The following is a 13,735-nucleotide window of genomic DNA, read 5'->3' on the forward strand; positions in this document are numbered from 1 at the left end:
CCCAAGGGTGTGATTGCCATACAGAGAGACAACATATTAGTGGTGTGGTAACTGAACAAGCAAAGAGAGACTCAATTCTATCCCTTGTGTTGAGAGGCAATAAGAGTATGCTAGTGGGCGATGTCTTCTCAATGGTTTCTGACTGCAATGCATATCCTGGACAGCTCCAACATCCTAACAGACAGCTTCAGCAGGAACATTCCAATGCCTCAAGAGTGGTCCTAGAATGCCAAGATAGCGGAGCAGATTTTCAGCTGCTAGGGCACCCCCTGGTGTGATCTTTTTGCTTCCCCATCCAATACAAAATGCAGCAGGTTTTATGCCCTGATCCCTCTGGAGGGACAGTCGCCAAGGGACACTCTTCTGCATGCTTGGCCTCCAGATTTCCTCCACTCCTATCCCCCAATATCCTTGATAGTCAAGTTTCTTCAGAAGGCATCCCATTGCAGAGAAACTGTCATCTTTATTGCTGACTTCTGGCCCTGACAGGTGTTGTTTCCCTTTCTTTGGCCTCACCTTCTTTACCCCCTCCCTCGATACTGGATCCAGTTCCAGATCTAATTTCTCATCCTGCAGGATTACCACTTCCAAACCTTTGCTCCCTTAATTTGATTGCATGGTTTCTCCAATTCCAGTTATGACCAGGCACGCCAAGCTCTCTGAGAAAGTTATTTACATACTTTCTTCATCCCAAAAACCCTCCACCAGAACAATCTATATGCTTTTCTATCTGGGCTTCTGCCAAAGGCTTGGATCCTTTTTCAGCTCCTTTAGACACTATTCTGGACTTTTTGGGTGATCTTTTTCATTTTGAGATTGTTATTCAACTACTAAGATACAACTGGGTACTATTTCTGACTTTTGTGTCAGCAGCAGTAATACACCTTTGGCAGCTCTCAAGCTTTCCAAGGCCTTCTTAAGGGTTCTTTTTTGCTACACCCACCTGTCAGGGACCCACTATCTCCTTGGGACCTTTCTCTACTGATCCACGTCCTTTCTACACCCCCCCCCACTTTGAACCTTCAGATACAGTGTCCCTAAAATGTTTGTCATGGAAAACTCTCTTCTTGATGGCCTTCATATCAGCCAGAAGGGTCTCAGTACTTTAAGCATTATCTTCCCAGCCCCTTCACTTAATTTTTCATAATGAGAGAATCACCTTGATAACTAACCCATGCTTTCTGCCCAAGGTTGCTTCAGAATCAAATTTAAACCAGCCCATTCATTTGCCAGTTTTCTTTCTACAGTTAAATAACAAGGGAGAATGTTTGCTTCCTTATTTGGATGTTCAGAGACAACTCAGATTCTATTTAGACAAAAAAGGAAGTTATGTACTTACCATAATGTTCCACCTGATTTATAAATTTTCATTCTTCCTCATTGATTGGGTTCAGATCTGACTGATGTTTTTTACAGCTTGTGGAACACTAAAATCTCTCAAGCTCCTCTCCTACCCATTATGCATTAGTCCCCTACCAAACCTCAGACTTTGTTTGCTGACTTTAGTGAATAAAAGGAAGATATCTATACCAGTACCTGGAGGCTCAAAGGAACATTAGTTCCTTTAGTATCTTAAGATCGTCCCAAAAGTTAACTTGGTAGGGAGTTGGAGGGAGGGAAGTTGAGGAAGAATGAAAATGGACAACACAAGTGGAACTTTATGGTAAGTACTTAACTTCTTTATCTGATGTTATCATTTTCATTCATTCCTCAGTGACTGGGACAGAGTCCTCATCTACCTTCATCCAAGGAGGACTCTAAGGAAGGATGCTCCTGAGCACCATTGAGCTGAAGGCTGCTTTTCCCCTAGAGATCAGATCCAATTTATTATGAGCAATAAAAGTATGAGGATTTGCCCAAATTGCAGCTGCACAAATATTGTCCAAGGAAGATTTGGATAGAAATACTGAAAAAGTTGCAATATACCTTGTGGAATTAGCTTTTAGATGTTTTAGTTTTAGTACAGACAAACCCAAATTGTTGTAAACAAAAGAAATACAATCCGTTAACCATTTAGCTAAGGTCACTTTAATAACTGTTTTTCCCAAATTTGAGTCCAAAAAGGAAACAAATAATTGACCTGATTTCCTGAAACGTTTGTCCTATGAAGATAAAAAGGTAACTGTCTGTGGACATCTAAAAGGAGCAACATGTACTCTCCTTTGTTTCAGAAATTTGAAAAGAAGACTGGGAGGTTGATAGTTTGATTGATAATGGATTCTGACACCACCTTAGGAAGGAAGGATGGACTGATTATTAATTATACCCTATCCCTATGGAAAATCAGATAAGAAGGCTTAGAGGATAGGGCTTGAAACTCTGAGACTCTTCTAGCAGAGGTAATGGCCACTAAAAAGACAGTTTCCCAAGTTGAAAATCTTAGTTCACACTTGGCCGATGGTTCAAAAGGGGACTGGGTCAAAGATTGTAACACTAAACTCAAATGTCATTGTAACACTAAACTCAAATCCCATGAGGGAGCTGGATCTTTAGAGGGAGGTCTGAGAAGAAAGGTACCCCTTATAAACGCCTTACAAAGTTTAGAAGAGGCTAAAGAAGAATTATTGATTCCTATGTGAAAATTAGAAATGACAGCTAGTTAATTGTACCTTAACAGTTGAGGAACTAGCTCCCTTTTTAAAAACTGTAGTTAAGGACTCCAGAACTTTTAGAATTGATATGGAAAAGGGGTCAATATCTTTTTGCTGTGCCCAAAAAAAACAAACCTTTTCCATTTGCTTTTGTAAAGTTTTCTAGTGGAAGCTTTGTGAGATGATAAGAGAATGTGACAGGAGAGGAGAGCCTGGGCTGTCTAGTTGTTAGTGGAATTGCAGAAGCCATGCGGTCAACTTTAGACCTAGAATGTCCAGGTGTACTGAGTGCCGGATGAGACATGAGGTCCGGAGTTAGATCAAGAGTCCAAGGCTTGCAAAGTAGATGAGGCCAAACGAAAGGGAAACAAAATCTGACAAGGCCAATAATGGGCAATGAGGATGACTGTGCTCTTCAAGTCATGATGCTTTCTGAAGAAATTCGGGGATTAGAGGTACTGGGGAAAGGCATAGAGGAGACCAGGGGGCCAAATGTAGAGAAGAGCATCTCTTGGTGACTCCCCCTCTGGGGAGATCAGGGCATAGAACCTGTTGCACTTGTTGAGGGAAGATGCAAAAACATCACAGCAAGCTTGGCTCCATTAATGGAAATTTTTTTCAGCTACTTTCATGTTGAAAGATCATTCATGAGGTATTACAATGGACCTGCTCAGCTTGTTTCCTATCACGCTGGATTTTCCCAAGATGCGCATTGCTATCAGAAATAGATTGGATGAGATCGCCCATTGCCACACACGCAATGTATCTCAACAAAGATGGTAAGATTTTGTTCCTCCTTGGTTGCTGATGTACCAGACCACTGACATATTGTCCGTATGAATCGCAATGATCCTGAACAGGAGTGTGCCTTGAAAGGCCTGTGATGTTAGGAGGACAGCTCTCATTTCTAGGACATTGATATGCATATTGGTCTCTTCAGAAGACTATGTGCTTTGGACTATTTTTCCCAAGAAGTGTCCCCTCACCCTATTTAGGAAGCGTATGTGGTCACTATGGACTTGGTCTGAGGAAGAGTGAAGAAGTGAAGAGGCAAGCTTGAAGAACTGTGTCTGAGTAAATCCACAAACACACGTACACATAGATACTTACCTGAACTTCCACGTATCCATCAACAAACCGCAACACCAGAACTGCTACTTCAATATCTCCGAACATTGGGATTTTTAATTTCACGCTTCTAGTCTTTTGGTATTTAGGGGTTTTGGCTACATGGTCTCGAGATTTCAAAATTTCAAGATTATGTAGTGAATCCATATATATATATATATATATATATATATATATATATATATATATATATATATATATATATATATATATATATATATATATATATATATATATATATATATATGTTACTGTGCACTCTTTTAGGTAGTGTGAGTTTAACTAGCATAGAGTTGAATGATGACATGTGAAAAGGTTTGGGCGTGTCAATGATTGAGTGGTATTTAAGTAGAGTGCAGTTTAGTTTTTATTAGGTCTGAAGAAGTGGTGTTTCAACACTACGAAAACACTCAAAAATAAATCTACTGTTTTTATATGCAGCTGTTGAGTAGTTCTTTGGATGTGTTTGTGGCGAATATACATGGGTAGCTTTGCCTCCACCCTCAGACTTAAACTAATTCTAAGGTTGCATAACTGTTGAGAAAGGAAAAAATACTGAATTACACTACAGTGAACTTCCTGAAGTTCAGTTGTAATATGATCTGACCACCTTCACCACCAATGACACTTTTCATTTTACTAAAAGTCAGGTTTGGATGCCAAGCCCTCCACAGCTTTTGTGTCGAAAAAGAGAGCGAGAGAAAGAAAGAGGGAGGCTAAAGCCCTGAGCAGACAATGGCAGGTGTTCTACAAAAAATTCACACCATAGCAAAAAAAAAAAAAAAAAAAAAAAAAAAAAAAACATACAAAAAATAAAGGGGATGGGGGGAGGGAGCAGTTACTTCAGCAGCTATCATTCTGAAATGTATTTATACAACTATAATAAGAAGTTATGTTCTTACCATAACGTTCCATGTGAATTGTTCATCTCGCCTTTGTTCTTACACACGGGTTCGGAGCCGATCCTCGGCTCCGAGTCGGCCGCATCACTAGCTCCGCATCTTCGAGAAAGCTCGAGGCACAGTAATATCCCATGATTCTCAGGTGCTAACCCTCAGATCTAGTTTGCTATACCAGAAGAATCCCTTTAGAACTGTGTCTTGAACACTTATAAACAGATACTACACAGTGTCTGGAACCCTACTCTCAAATAGAGGAGAAAATATGCCATTACTAATGTACAATAATATGCTAACAATATCTAGAAAAGGCTGAAAAGGAATTCGGTTGAAACCGTTCTCCCAGACGGCAGGACGGGGGATGGAGGGGGGGAATGTAAGAACAAAGGCGAGATGAACAATTCTCATGGAACGTTATGGTAAGAACATAACTTCTTAATGTGAAATTGTTCAATCTCGCCGTTTGTTCTTACACACGGGTAACTAGCTCCTTTTTCCTGGGTGGCTCAAGGGAGAACATTCCTGAGTACAGTGGAACCAAACGTCGCCCTGTCCCTGGAGCTTTTGTCTAGTTTATAGTGGGCGATAAACGTATGTGGTTTTGCCCAAGTTGCCACTGCACAAATGGTATCTAAAGGCAAACGAGCGGTATGGGCTGAAGAGGTAGCGATCGCCCTTGTAGAATGAGCTCTGGGTTTGAAAGGGAGTTGCTGTTTCGATTCAGCATATACAAAATTTATGCAATCTGAGAGCCATTTGGATAAGGTAACTTTTGTTACTGCCTGTCCTTTCCTTTGGTCAGCATATGAGACAAATAGTTGGTCTGACTTTCTGTACTCTTTTGTCCTATGTAAGTAAAATCTCAGTTGCCTGTGAACGTCCAATTTGTGCAATGTGTATTCTAACTTATTGGAATGTTTTTTAAAGAAGGTAGGTAGTTCGATAGACTGATTGATGTTTTGAATCGAACAAACCTTCGGAAGGAAGGACGGATTGGTGCGCAAGGTTACTCTATCTGGATGAAAAATCATGTACGGGGGGTCGGATAGATAGAGCCTGCAACTCTGAAACTCTCCTGGTGGAAGTGATGCAACGAGAAAAAGTGTTTTCCACGAAAGAAATTTTAACTGAGTTGTGGCTGCTGGTTCAAATGGGGGCAACATGAGTTGTGACAGCATGAGATTAAGATTCCAAGGGGCTATTGGATTATGAAAGGGGGGACGGAGGTGAAAGGTACCTTTCATGAAGGCTTTACAAAGCCTGTGGGACATAAGAGAACCATCTTCATGGCCAATATGAAAATTGGATATAACCGCCAGTTGAACCCTTATAGTGGACGTTGATGCTCCTTCTTGAAAAAGTGTGGTAAGAAAATCTAGTATCTTGTGTACTGGAGCCCCGAATGGATCTATACCTTGTTTGGAGGCCCAGTGTGCAAAACGGTTCCATTTGCTGTTGTACAATTTCCTTGTAGATGGTTTGTGAGAAGATACAATAATTTCTTGTACTGCAGGGGATAGTAACTCCGACCTGGCTAAGATGGGAAGTGGAGCAGCCAAGCTGTCAGTTTGAGGGACTTGAGGAAGGTGTGAGGAACTCCCGACGAATGTGTCAACAGGTCTGGCTCCGGGTCCAGCATCCATGGTTCCTCCACTTGATGAGATTGAAGGAAGGGAAACCAGATTTGTCGAGGCCAGAATGGGGCTATCAGTATTATGGTCCTGTCCAGATGTTTGGCTTTCTGCAAAAACCTGGGAATTAGTGGAACAGGAGGAAAAGCGTAAAGGAGACCCGGGGGCCAATCGTGTACCAGTGTGTGTCCCTGGGGACACCCCCTGGAGGGGGTAACAGGGCAAAGTAGCTTCTGCATTTGGCATTCAATGGGGATGCAAACAGGTTGCAGCAAGGCTGGCCCCATCTGCGGAAGATCTCTTCCGCCACTTGAGGTTTGAGGGACCACTCGTGAGGGAACAGGATGGCTCTGCTCAACCTGTCCGCGATTACGTTGGAAGTCCCTGGGATGTGCATTGCTATCAGAAAGCGTCCAGTGGACTTTGCCCATTGCCAAATTCTGAGGGCCTCTCTGTATAACGGGTAAGATCTGGTTCCCCCTTGCTTGTTTATGTACCAGACCACTGACATGTTGTCTGTCTGAACTGTCACTGTTCCCCGAGGTAAGGACTTGTGAAAGTGTTGCAATGCTAGAAACACTGCCCTCAGCTCTAGAACATTGATGTGCAGATTGTACTCCAAGTTGGACCATTGACCTTGGACTGTTTGTCCCTGAAAGACTCCCCCCCCACCCTATCAGGGAAGCGTCCATGGTTAGAGTTGCTACCGGACTGGGTAATACAAATGGTCGTCCTAGTGTTAGATCTTGACTGTGTATCCACCACAAGAGATCCTTCTTGCACAAATTCGTGATCAAGATTTCGTGAGACAGTGGAAGTTGTCGATATGACCACTGGGCGAATAGCATCCATTGAAGAATCCTCATACGCATCCTGCCTAAGGGAACTACAATAAGGGAGGCTTCCATCAAGCCTAGTACTCTTAATATTTGTCATACAGGGACTCTCTTGCTCTGTAGAAGGACCGAAATTTGATGTCTGAGGTCTGACACTCTTGGTGGGGGGAGAGTAACTTGAGCCAGGGAGGTGTCTAGCTGTGCTCCTATAAATAAGATACGCTGTGATGGCGATAAGACAGATTTTCCAAAATTCACCGTTATGCCTAGCGAAGAGCAGAGACTGATGGTGTAATCCCTGGCTTGTAGAAGACGATACTCTGTGGTGGCGGATAGGAGCCAGTCGTCTAGATAAGGAAACACCCGGAATCCCCTTCGTCTCAAGTGAGACGCTACTACTGCCATGCATTTGGTGAACACCCTGGGGGCTGAGGTGAGACCAAAGGGCAGTGCGCGAAACTGGAAATGACTGGCTCCCAGCCGGAAGCGCAGGTGATCTCTGGATGCCCTGGCCATCTTGATATGGTAGTATGCGTCTTTGAGATCTATAGAGCACATCCAGTCGCCTTTCTGCAGAAAGGGAAGGATTGACTGTAGCGTGAACATCTGGAACTTTTGCTTTTTCACAAAGGTATTTAATTTGCTGAGGTCTAAAATTGGCCTCCAGTCCCCTGTTTTCTTTGGAACTAAAAAGAACCTTGAGTAAGTTCCGGATCCTATTTGGTCTGCCGGGACTGGTTGGATGACTCTGTTTTCGAGCAACCTTCCTGTCTCTACGGTTGCCTGGTCTCGCAGACTGGGTGGAACGTCTGGAAGCTTTTTGGAGTTGGGTGGCATTTTGATGAAGGGAATGTTATAGCCTCTGGTAACTATGCTTTTTACCCAGGAATCTGATGTAAGAGTTTGCCAGGCCTCTGGGTATAAAGCCAAGCGACCCCCGACTGCCTCCAGAGTAGGACAGTCAGGCCTGCACTCAGGAGTGCTGGAAGGGCTTTCCAGAGAAAGTCTTTCTGTCGCCCTGATTTTGCGGACCCCCTCTGCCGGCTGGGCAGCGTCTACTGTTTCTTCCCCCTCCTCTGCCTCTGGAGGGGGCATCACTTTGGGTGTGCTGAAAAGATCCCTGAGTCTTTCGGAACCACATTTTTCCTCCTCATTGCCCTTTAGGGTAGGGTCTAGATGGGATGGAAAAACGGACCCCTACGGCAGACAGGGTCTTCCCTTCTTGTTCACACCTCGTGAGAGTCTCCTTTACTTTGGGCCCAAACAAGGAGGCACCATCAAAGGGGGCGTTGGCAAAGGAAGACTTAAAGGCTTCCGCAAAGGAGCATAAGTGCAACCAGGATTGCCTTCTCAGGGCGATCGCTGAAGCTGCCGCTCTACTCGACCCTTCGGCTGCGTATGAAATCAGCCTCATGGACGAGTTCACTATGGAGTTTAGGGTGTTAAGTTGCACTGTCACTTTCTCTGCGACAGCAGCATCTGTGTTTCCCTGGAGAGTATCTCCCAGTTCTTTAATGAGATCTCTCTGTAAATGCGTGAAATGCGTAAGGTAGTTGAGCGATCGGATGGAAAAAGTCGCCGAACTAAATATGCGCTTCCCATATCTGTCCATCATCCTAGAATCCTTATTAGGAGGATGGACAGGGGAAGATGATTCAGACATCTCTTTCTTAGTGGCCACCGCCACCACCATAGTATCCACGGGAACCCCTTTTGTAAGATAAGATTTGTCCTGGGGGGCCATCATGTATTTATTTGGCTTACGAGGGACTGGTTCCACTGTATCGGGCATTTCCCAAGCCCTCCGGGCTATTAGATCCATGAGATCGTCAAATGGCGGAGTCACCCAGGAGGTAGAAGGTTGAGTCCCAAATGCCTTCAGCAAGACCGATTCATCCACAGAAGGGGTAAGGGTTTGCCAGTCCCCCCTTTGTTTCAGGATTTCCAAAATGTCTGCAAATGAGACATCCTCAGAGGGGGACCATGGGGAGCCTTCTGTTTCATCTAAATTGGTGTCAGATGTGAGAGATTACTGGGGGGAATCTATGTGCCTCCTCTTGCACAATCGTTTCCTCAGAACATCCTCAGCGGGAGCTTCTGGGGATGCATCTGAGGAACCAGAGTCGCCCTGTGGGGACTTCTGAGGCATTGGGTCTCGACGCTTGGTAGGAGCCGAAGGCACAGAAGCAGAATGCGAACCTTTTGGGGAAGGAGACGAAGATACTGATGAAGTATGTGTCTGATCAGACAAGACCTTCCTCATGATGCCAAAGGCACCGGTGCCCCGACCCGAAGATCCGACCCGATCCGAAGAAGGAGGCAGTTTCTCCGGAATCAGAACCACAGGCTCCGACACCGAGGACGGATCCGAACTGATCTGAGCCGAGGCACCGAGGGGAAGAGTCGGAACCGATATCTCTGTTCGACTATCCCCCCCGGAACCTAGGAAAGATCTTCGGCTCCGAGACTCTCCGGCTGGTTCCGAAGGAGTCGAGGTCAACGGAGCCGATAGCACTACTGGAGGCTTCGGCACCGAGGGCTCTACAATCATCGGTTCTTCGATTCCTAGCTCCGATGACTGGACGGGTCTCGGAGGAGGAAGTGTTGAGGGAACAGGAATAGTCTCGAGTTTTGAAACCAGCTGGGACAAAACCTCGATTAATTTGGACAAAGCCGAGTTCTCCATAAGCTTCTGTACCACTCGGTCCACATCTGAGTCGGAAAGGGGCCTCGAAGAACGGGTCGAAGGGATCGAAGCCGTCACCGTGCGAAGGATAGCAGACGGTGGTACCTCTGACACTGGCTCCAAGACCTGAGCTCGGTCAGAGATAAACGCTCGACACCTGGCACCGAGGTCATAGGAGCCGGCGTCCGAATCTGAAAAGAGGTGCTTGGAGCCGATGACTTGGGCTCCGACACTCTTGAAGACTTCGACCCCTCTGAAGACTTGGATACCTGTTCAGCCTTGTCCACGGCCTCTTGAAAATCGGGTTTAAGCAACCCTCTGTCAACCAACTTCCTGCGTCTTTTCAGCATGACCCTCCCACTAAAGGAATGACAAATGGAACAGTCTTCCTGCAAGTGGAGAGGGACAAGTCAGTAGACGCAGGATGAGTGGTTGTCAGTAATGGTCATCTTCTGTCTGCACTGACACCTTTTAAAGCCAGATTTGGCTTTCTCTAACATTTTGAAAAAAATCCAAAAAACACAGCACACTTAAGAAAAAACACTATATAATACTAAGTGTAATCATTTTAAAAGTTTGGAATAATAATCAACAATTTAAATTTAACCTAATATATATATATATAAAAATCCAAAACACACAGCACACTATGATATATATATATATATATATATATATATATATATATATATATATATATATATATATATATATATATATATATATAGAATAAAAAAGAGAGAGTTAAGGCAAAAATTTTTTAAAATACTGTCAATCCTGACAGAAAAAACCTGTAGGCCTTAACTAGAGAAAATTTAAACTAACTAGTCTAGTCTAAATACTTACAAATAACACCCTATACTATATTACTTATTTAACCACTAAGATATGACTATAAATCTGTAGAAAAGAGAAATATATATCGAGAAAATAGAAAAAAATATATACTGACCCGAGCCTCTCAATGCGATCTGCTGCTAGCGGCAAACTAGATCTGAGGGTTAGCACCTGAGGATCATGGGATATTACTGTGCCTCGAGCTTTCTCGAAGATGCGGAGCTAGTGATGCAGCCGACTCGGAGCCGAGGATCGGCTCCGAACCCGTGTGTAAGAACAAACGGCGAGATTGAACAATTTCACATTATGCTATTCATTTGATCACTGCTGCAGCAGCCTTAGTTATATGTGTAAATTACTATAGCTTAAACAGAGTGGTAGGAGGAAGGATGATGGTTCAGCAGTCCCCAAAGACTGGTCCTAGCAAAGTTTGCCCTAGACCTAGAAAGGGAATCTAATTTATAGTTCTTTGAAAAGTGTGCAGAGACAACCAAAATGCTGCTTCTATAATACTTATAGCATGCAATCCCTTTCCAAAAAGCCACAGATAAAGCCAAGGCTCTAGTTGACTAAGCCTTGACTCTGCCTGGAATTGTTTTGTTGTGGTGGGTATAACAAAAAGTAATAGCATGAGACAACTACTTGGATATAGTTTGTTCTGATGCAGGTTGTCCTTTTCTCTTACTTTCGCATGAGGTGAACACTGATTAGACGTTCTGAAAGATTTTCTTCTTTCAAGACAGTACCCGAATTATATGTGGACATCAAAGGTATGCAGTATCCATTCTCCCTCATTTTTAGGTTCAGGAAAAAATACAGGAGACAGACAGCTTGGCTTAAGATAAATGTGGATACTACTTTAGGCATACATGAAGGATTGGTTTTTAAAGAAACCCTGTCTTTGTGGAAAATGAGAGAAGGGTGACCCCAACACAAGAGCTTGTAACTCACATACTCTTCTTGCAGAGGTCAAAGCAATTAGTAAGATTATTTTTCATGTTATGAAAGTCAAGTCAGCCTGATGACCTGGTTCAGATGTAGCAAGAGTTAGTTTTTCTAACACAAAATTAAGAACCTGAGGAGGAGCCCCTTTCAAAAATACTTTCACATGAGGTAGCAATGAAAGCAGGGGCAGACATGCTGAAATGGCTGACAAGTCAGCTTTGATTTGAACAGTAAGCCAGGCCATAGGACAGTAACTCAAACAAATACTGTAAAACCAGTGAAACACTAGCACTGAGTGGGTGCTGTTCCTTTTGTTGGCACCAACTAAAAATAAAAAGTTTCCATTTGCTAATAGATTACTTTCTAGATGTAGACTTTCTTGCCTCCATTAATACCTGCTGCATGACCTCAAAGAAAAGGTGCCTAAAAGGTGTCAACATTTTATTATCCAGGCTACTGATTGTGGATGTTTGGGGCCAAAATGTTTCAAATAGTTCTGATCTTGTGTGAGTCACTCCATTCTGTGTGCACCTGCCCATTTCTAAAGGAAGAGAGAAAGTACAGTTGTGTAAGTTGTGCTTACCCATAACAGTAGATGTCCAAGTTCCTCACTGCTGCAGTGGCCTTCAGGCTATATGGCTTGTGTCTTGCCCAACACACAACTACAGTCCAGTTTCCAAATGTACTGGCTCCCTCCAGCACTTCAAATCTAACTGCTGACTGGTCAGCTCTAAGGAGGTTAAACAGCTGTCAGAGTCAAAAATCTTCAGGACTTTGCCGTCTTAAAGTTAAAAGGTAGCATACTCACACTAAACTAAACAAACACAAAACAACCTTATATACCACTAGGGAGATGGTGGGTGAGTGCGGCTACTGCAGCAGTGAGAAATTCTAACATCTACTTTTATGGGTAAGTGCAAATTACACAACTGTACCTTCTCTCTTCAAATGACTGCTGCTCTAGCCTTTAGGCTATATGGGTTGATTACCAAAGCCTATCCTGGGAGGAGGAAGGATATGATTTCAGTAGTCATAGCTTTTAAGTGAAACAAAGACAAGCCTCTTCAGAACTGGGGACAGATTCAGAAAGAATCGGGAGCACTTGTTAAATGCTAGTACTATTAAACTGAGATGATAACAGAATAAGAGTGAGTGAATTAGTATATATTTTCAGAAGTAAAAGAAGTCTACGTCTCTGATTACTGTCATTATTTACTTAAGTATCTATCTATCTATATATATATATATATATATATATATATATATATATATATATATATATATTTATATATATATTAAGTATGTACACCACTGTCACAACCTAAATCACCTAGGATGGCTTGAACTGCCAAGCCTACTGCAGTTCAACCAGCTAATAGTGGCACATAAAGTCCTTTACCAACCAGAAGATACACCTGCACTAAAAAATATTATCAGCCTCTACACCAGCACCCGGCCACTGTGATCATCCACTAGACTCCTAGTTCAAACATACAAATCCAGCTACTCAGCTGGGGACTCTCTGTTTGCCAACTCTGTTGGAAAAATATGGAACAGACTCCCAGCTGACTTTACCCTAGAACCCTCACTAACTCGATTCAAAAACAAACTCAAGAGATACTTCAGAACTCATTGGTTATGTCCTTGCACTAACCCCTACTAGTGACTTCTCTATTTCATAGGTGCCTTACCTTCAACTACTTCTAACTTTTTTCTGCCACTCCATTTCAGGAAGGGTCAATTGTATTACTGCTGCTCAGTGTGTCTTAAACCTGAATGCAATTTTATGTATGTTTAACTCTGAAAATAATGTTATGGTTTGTAAAGTGTTTTATAATAAGTACTATATGTGCTAAATGCTGGTATTGCTTATGACTGTAATGTGCTTGAAACTAGCATTTACTAAATGTTCAATGTGTATTATTATCTTGGAGCTTTTCTCCCCGGGCCTCCGCTGAAAATGGACATGTATCCAGTCGGACTATCCCGGCCAACAAATATAAAAATAAAATAAATAAATAAATAAATAATGTATAATTCACAGCATTTTCTGCAAAGGTCATCGGTTTTACAAGGGATTAAGAGAGACAGAGCTAAAATTTGAGTCAAAATCAGAGATGTCCCTAAAAATCAGAGACAGTTGAAAGATATGCATGGAGCCACTGGAGAATGGTCTTAGCAA

General features: G+C 42.9%; 1 protein-coding gene across 3 annotated transcripts in view; it reads right to left on the minus strand.

The window, feature by feature from the left end:
• NPTN (neuroplastin) overlaps positions 1-13,735 on the minus strand; it is a 2,340,387-nt gene that overhangs the window by 1,017,702 nt on the left and 1,308,950 nt on the right. The gene's annotated exons all lie outside the window — the stretch shown is intronic.

Source organism: Protopterus annectens, chromosome 7.part0, assembly GCF_019279795.1.
Source record: "Protopterus annectens isolate FY-2018-M chromosome 7.part0, PAN1.0, whole genome shotgun sequence".
NCBI classification, from domain to species: Eukaryota; Metazoa; Chordata; order Ceratodontiformes; family Protopteridae; genus Protopterus; species Protopterus annectens.